The sequence below is a fragment of the Molothrus aeneus genome, chromosome 8, assembly GCF_037042795.1.
Source record: "Molothrus aeneus isolate 106 chromosome 8, BPBGC_Maene_1.0, whole genome shotgun sequence".
NCBI lineage: Eukaryota > Metazoa > Chordata > Aves > Passeriformes > Icteridae > Molothrus > Molothrus aeneus.
This window is the reverse complement of record NC_089653.1, coordinates 2,441,657-2,447,656: the sequence shown is the minus strand read 5'-3', so window position 1 is coordinate 2,447,656 and position 6,000 is coordinate 2,441,657.

Sequence of the window (6,000 nt, the reverse complement as noted above, 5' to 3'; positions counted from 1 at the left end):
AGAAACTTAGTCCCTGATCTGCAGCACTTCAGCCAAATACGATTCCAATGATTGCAGCAGCTGGGTGGCTGCTCTGCCATCCCCTGCTCCAGTGTCCCTGGGATGGAATGACTGCAGCCCTGCACTGTCCCAGCACTAATTGCCTGTCTCATTGCCAGCTATCACCTTGTTTATTTTAGGAGCTGTAATTGATGTCGGGCCAAGTGGCCCAATTACAGCAAGGTCAGGGAGTGGCTCCTGTGGAAAGCGTGAGAGCCAGAGCCAGGCAGTGCAGCAGCCTCTGGCCCAGCCTCTCCAGGAGGATGCTCCCAAATCCCTGCATGGCCCAGGCTCAGGCACTCCCTACAGCCAAGCACAGGGAAGCAAACTTTGATTTTCACACGGGATCTTTATTTTTTTTCTCCCATTTTTCTATTTCATCTTCTCTTTCTCTTTATTTTTTTTTTCTCCTGCCGTTCCAGGTTCTTGCTGGCAACAACAGCAGTTGTGTTTTGACGAGTTAATAAACATCTCCCCCAGGAGCGAGGCAGCTCCAGCCTGCTCTGCTTCACCCATGTTTTACGTCTTGACTAACAGAGTTTGCCGGGCAAGAGGTGTTTTTCTAATCTGAGAACTCACGTTTCCCACCTCTCCCCGGAGCTGCTGCGCTTCCCTGCTGCTGCTGTGAGGCTGCTGTTATCTCCTGGAGGGCATCCCTTGGCTGCAGACCCCCTCTCCTTTCTGCCACCCCCAATCCCACGTCATCACTTGGATCCTGCGCCTTGGAGCCATTTATCAGCCTCGGGACTTGAGATAGCAGGGTTCATCTTGCTCCCATGGCACTGGATTCCCCTCATCACCAAAACCACCATGAGCTGCTGGTGAATGCCAGGGCTCTGCAGGGCTGGCACACCTCGTCCTGCTCCTCCCAAGCACCTCCACCACTGCTCCACTCATAACCTATGGGTTTTGGCAGCCTTGCAGACCAAAATCCAAGATTTCTTCATCATTTTCAGACCAGCATGTGAGGAAGGGCTCAGAAACCTGAAGAGGGATGCTGCTCCAGAACCTGCTGTTATCAGGATGCCCCTCAGGGCTGCTGCTGCCTTTGTGCCTTTTGGCAAGAAGAATCGAGTCCTTGGACGTGGCATGAGGCAGCCCTGGGAAGGTGGAACATGGTCCATGGAGCCAAATTGCCAGTTCTGACTTGTAGAACATTATTGCTGCTGAATTATGGATGGTTATTGCACCTCCTGGACAATAAATTATTGAGCTGACATGCTGGATGGAGAGTGAGGAGCAGGGGCCCTGCTCATGGCAGGCAGGTCTGGAATGTGGTGTCTTCATGGGGAGTGGGAGATGGTTTTTCCCCTTTTCCTTCCTGAGCAAGAGGAAGCTGTTTCCACAGCTTAGCCCTGCTCAACCTGTCTCACCCAGCCAACTGTGAGGGCAGCCCCAGCCACAAATCCCTGGTGAGGGGTTCTGGACAATCCCTGCACTGGGACATGGACAGAAACTCCAGGGTCCTCTCTCTGCCTATCCTGCAGCATCATCATGGGCACTTCTGAGCTCAGTAACCTCTCCTTGCCCTCAGGGGGGTGTTGGGCATGGTTTATTCAGCTGATTAGGTGCTATTTATCTCCCAGGCTGTGCTGGTCCAGCAATCCTGGCAAGGTCTGCTGAGCCCTTGTCCGACACGTGCTGCCGGCAGCCTTGGGCTTTAGGGACTCCCTGAGGTGGCTGTTCCATCATGTTTAACAGACCTTGACAGACCCGTGTGCCCTGTGAGTTTGCCTAAATGCTTTCTGGGGGCCACTTAGGCTGCAGGTCTCCATAGCACCCTGTGGCAATGAGTTCCATAATTTAATCGTGGGTGGCGTGGAAAAAGCGCTGTCTTTTGTTTGTCCCTAAATCTGCTGCCTGATAACTCGATTTGGACACTCCTAGTTCCTCTCTTGGAAGAAATGGGGAATTATCACTGTCTCTGCACCTGCTCCACAGCACTGCTGCTTTTATACTGTCCTGCTGTGGCTTTTCTTTCCCTTTCCTTTATTCATCCCTCCTGGCAATTTCCAAGTCTCCTGCCAGCTCTGCTTCACACGGACGATGGAGATGGGAATGCCCCTGCTTTGCTTTGTGGCTGTGCTGATCTCCCTCTTCTCTTCCAGATGCTCAGGAGGCACCACTGACACCAGTCCAGGTGCTGACAACTCCCTCTGGAGCAAACCCTGGTCTCAGTGGACACCCCCAAGGTGTGTCCTGGTGGTTTGGGGTGCTCACTCCTTCCCCTTGGCTCCCTGTGGACATGTGGAGCTGTTCCCAGTCACCCTGTTGGTTCCCTGTGGACATGTGGACCTGTTTTCCGCCACCCTTTTTGTTCCCTGAGGACATGTGGAGCTGTTCCCAGCCACCCTTTTTGTTCCCTATGGGAGCTGTTCCCAGTCACCCTGTTGGTTCCCTGTGGATGTGTGGAGCTGTTCCCAGTCACCCTTTTTGTTCCCTGTGTTCATGTGGGAGCTGTTCCCAGCCATCCTGTTGGTTCCCTGTGGATGTGTGGAGCTGTTTCCAGCCACCCTGTTGGTTCCCTGTGGATGTGTGGAGCTGTTCCTCATCACCCAGCCCAGCCCCTGCCATGGGAAAGGGTTCCTGATGTGGGTTGTGGCCACCTTGGGAATCACCATCTCCTGACCAGCCTTTCCTGGCCCTGGGGGTGCAGCTTTCACCTCCAGCCTCCTGTGGGACACAGATGCTGTGAAGCACCACCAAGGAGGAGGAGAGAGGTGACAGGAAGGTCCAAGAGGACACAGGGTGGTTGGGTTTGTGTCTGCCCCTCCCCATGCCCAGCAGGATTTCCATCTCATCTCAAGCTGAAGCCAAGGAGACTCTGGAGTGGGGGGAAAGTGAAGCGCTTTCCCTAATCGAATCACACGCCAGCGTCACTTGTAAAGCTCTACAAAGCAGAAAGGACTTGGCAGCCACTGAACCACAAACTCCTGCTCCCTCCCCAGTGCCTTGTGGAGATCCTGCCTCTCTTCTCCATGAGCTCAGCCTGGGAGGGAGCCAGGACTCAGAGACCCCACCTGGTTCCCCACACCAGGTATCCCACAGGCTGGAGGATTTGGGGATATGGAAATGGTGTCTCCATCGTCTTGGGGCGTTCATCTTGGGGTGTTCTGCCCTCTCTGGTCATGTCCCTGACAGGGAATGCATGATGTCCTGCTAATTGAGGGGGTCTCCTCCATCCTCAGCTCCCATGAAGGTGCTGCATCTTCTCCTGAGTCCCCAAGCATGGAATGTGCCTCCTGTTTGGAGGTGAGGGTCAGGACAGTCCCTTGCCTTCACCTCCCTGCCCTGAGCTTAACCTGGGGAGCCCCAGTGTGGGCTGGGGGAGCCCATGGAGAGGGGGAAGGAAGGGAGGGTGCTGGCTGTTCCACCCTCAGGGAGCATGGGAGGAAATCAGCAGGGAATCACAGAATCATGGGATGGTTTGGGTTGGAAGGGACTCTAAGGATCACCTTGTTCTAAATGGGCAGGGACAGCTTCCACTGGACCAGGTGGCTCCAAGCCCTGTCCAACCTGGCCTTGGACACTTCCAGGGATGGGGCAGCCACAGCTTCTCTGGGCACCCTTTGCCAGGGCCTCCTCACCCTCACAGGGAAGAATTTAAATCCTGCATCTCCTCTGAATCTCCCTTCTTTCAGTTTCAAACAATTCCCTCATGTCCTATCACTACTTGCCCAGTGAAGCTGGCCCATGGCAAACTGAGGGGACATGCCCAGGTGAGCCAGGTGTCCCCCAGCAACAACCTACCTGTCAAAATACACTGCTCCACCTGTTTTTTCCTGTTTTGCAGGAAAACCTGCTCTGCCCTCCCACCCTTTTTCTGCCCTGTGTAGAGAAGTAAATTCCTTGTCCTTTTCAGGCAGCATCCAGGACTTCTCTGTGGCAGGAGCTGCATCCTTGCAGCAGGTCTGTCAGCAGGAATTTCTGCAGCCTCCTCTGGTGCTCCCAGAGCTCTCAGGTGAGGAAATCATCAGCAGTAGGGGAAAAAAATGAAATGAACCACGGCTAACTCAGTGTTTACTTCGTGCCTGGTAACAACAAACTCCCTGTTAAAATTCCCTCTTTACAAAAAGCAGAGGGATTTCAGCCTGGCTGCATTCCCAGAGGAAGGAAGAGGATTTTTGTGGGGCAAGAGGAGACATGGCAGGGTGAGCTGGTGGGGAGGGAGTGCCAGGGCATCTGGGCAGCAGCATCCCAGGGAAATCAGAGCTCTCTGCAAGGCTTTTCCATGCTGGGAAAGCCCTTCCCAGTGCTTTGACCCCACGTTATCAGCAGCTTTGCTGTGTATCTCCTCTTTTTCCCCTGTGTGCTGGTCTTCAGGCACTTTCTCCTTCCTAATGCCTGATTAAGTTGGCAGGACTGTTTGTCCTGATAGCACAGCTATGGATAATGCCATGCAAATTGCCTCCAAGACCTCTGAACCCCCAAATAAAATAGCACCTCTGGCTACCCCTGGCTGCAGCCTTTCCAGCTGACCACAGCTGCAAATAACATCTGAGGGCTTGAAAGAACAAGCTCTTAAAAAAAAAAAAAATTTTTGTTCTTCTTCCCACTGATTGAAATTTTCTTTGTACTGTAAAGATGTTTTGATAAGTTGGTGCCAGCAAGCTCAGCCTTATCCCAGATCACTGAGATATTTAGTGAGGAGCAAGGTCTGAAAGGAATCAACAGAGGATGTTCCAGCCCACCTCAGGTCTGCTCTGCCTCCAAAGGAAGTTTGGGTGGGGAAAGGACCCACCCCTCCCATGACGGTGTGGTCAGAGCTGAAGGGCACCGTGACCTTGAATCCCGAACAAGTGAGTCTTTGTCTCACCTCCTGATGAAGCTTTGGGAGTTCCCTCTGTTTATTATTCATCTGATTGCCATCTTTTTTTAACGCTTTCATGCACCCCCTTCCTCCTGCCTGTGCCTGAGACCCCAATGTCCAGCCAGGTGAGGTCCCATCCTGCCAGTGGGATGTGCTGGTCCTGCAGCACCCCTGAGCTGGGAGCAGTGCCTCCCTTTGCCTGGAACCCTTTCCCACGTGCCATCCTATAGAGTATTAATCCCAATATTTCCAGGTGGGACATGCCTGGCCTCGTCTGGCCCTTGCTGCTGGACCAAAGGCGGCAGCTGTGGTGTTTTACCTCAGAGATACCTTTGGCAGGCTGGATGCTCTAGCTGGGCACTCTGAACAAATCCAGGCAAAGTAGGAACTCAGTTTACCTCTGGTGGAAAAGGTTCAGGCGATGGTGAAGAGAAAAAGGAGAGGATTCTATCGTAGAGTTTTAATCCAGAGTTTATTCCATGATGGTAGACCTCTGAATCTGGTAACAGCTCCCAACAGAATCCCAACCGCAAGGTCTCATCTCCTTTTAAGTCCCGGGGACAGGGGGAGGGGAAGGGACAGGTGGGGGCCATCCAGGTGGGAGGAGGGGAAGGCTCAAGGGATATAGAATCACAGAATCACAGAATCACAGAATTTCTAGGTTGGAAGAGACCTTCAAGATCATCGAGTCCAACCCATGTTCTAACACCTCAGCTAGATCATGGCACCAAATGCCACATCCAGTCTTTTTCTAAACGCATCAAGGGATGGTGACTCCACCACCTCCCTGGGTAGATGATTCCAGTATTTGACCACTCTTTCTGTGAAAAACTTCCTCCTTAATTCTAGCCTGTATCTCCCTTGGTGCAGCTTGAGACTGTTAGACTGATAGATGCTTGGACAGGCCAATGAGCCTGGACCTGAGGGGCACCTTTTGAACTTCTGCCAACCACATGACGCCCTTGCTGGAATGTTAAGATTGATGGACAGCTCTTAGCAGGAGGGCAAAGGGGAAAGGAGAGGTTGGCACACCTGAGGGGTTGGGATAGGTGAAACAGGAAATGGCATCACACTGCAACACCATCCCCTTCCCCTTGGCTGCACCCAGCCCCTCTGGGCTGGAGCCCGCCCGGTGCAGTCCTCACACCCCG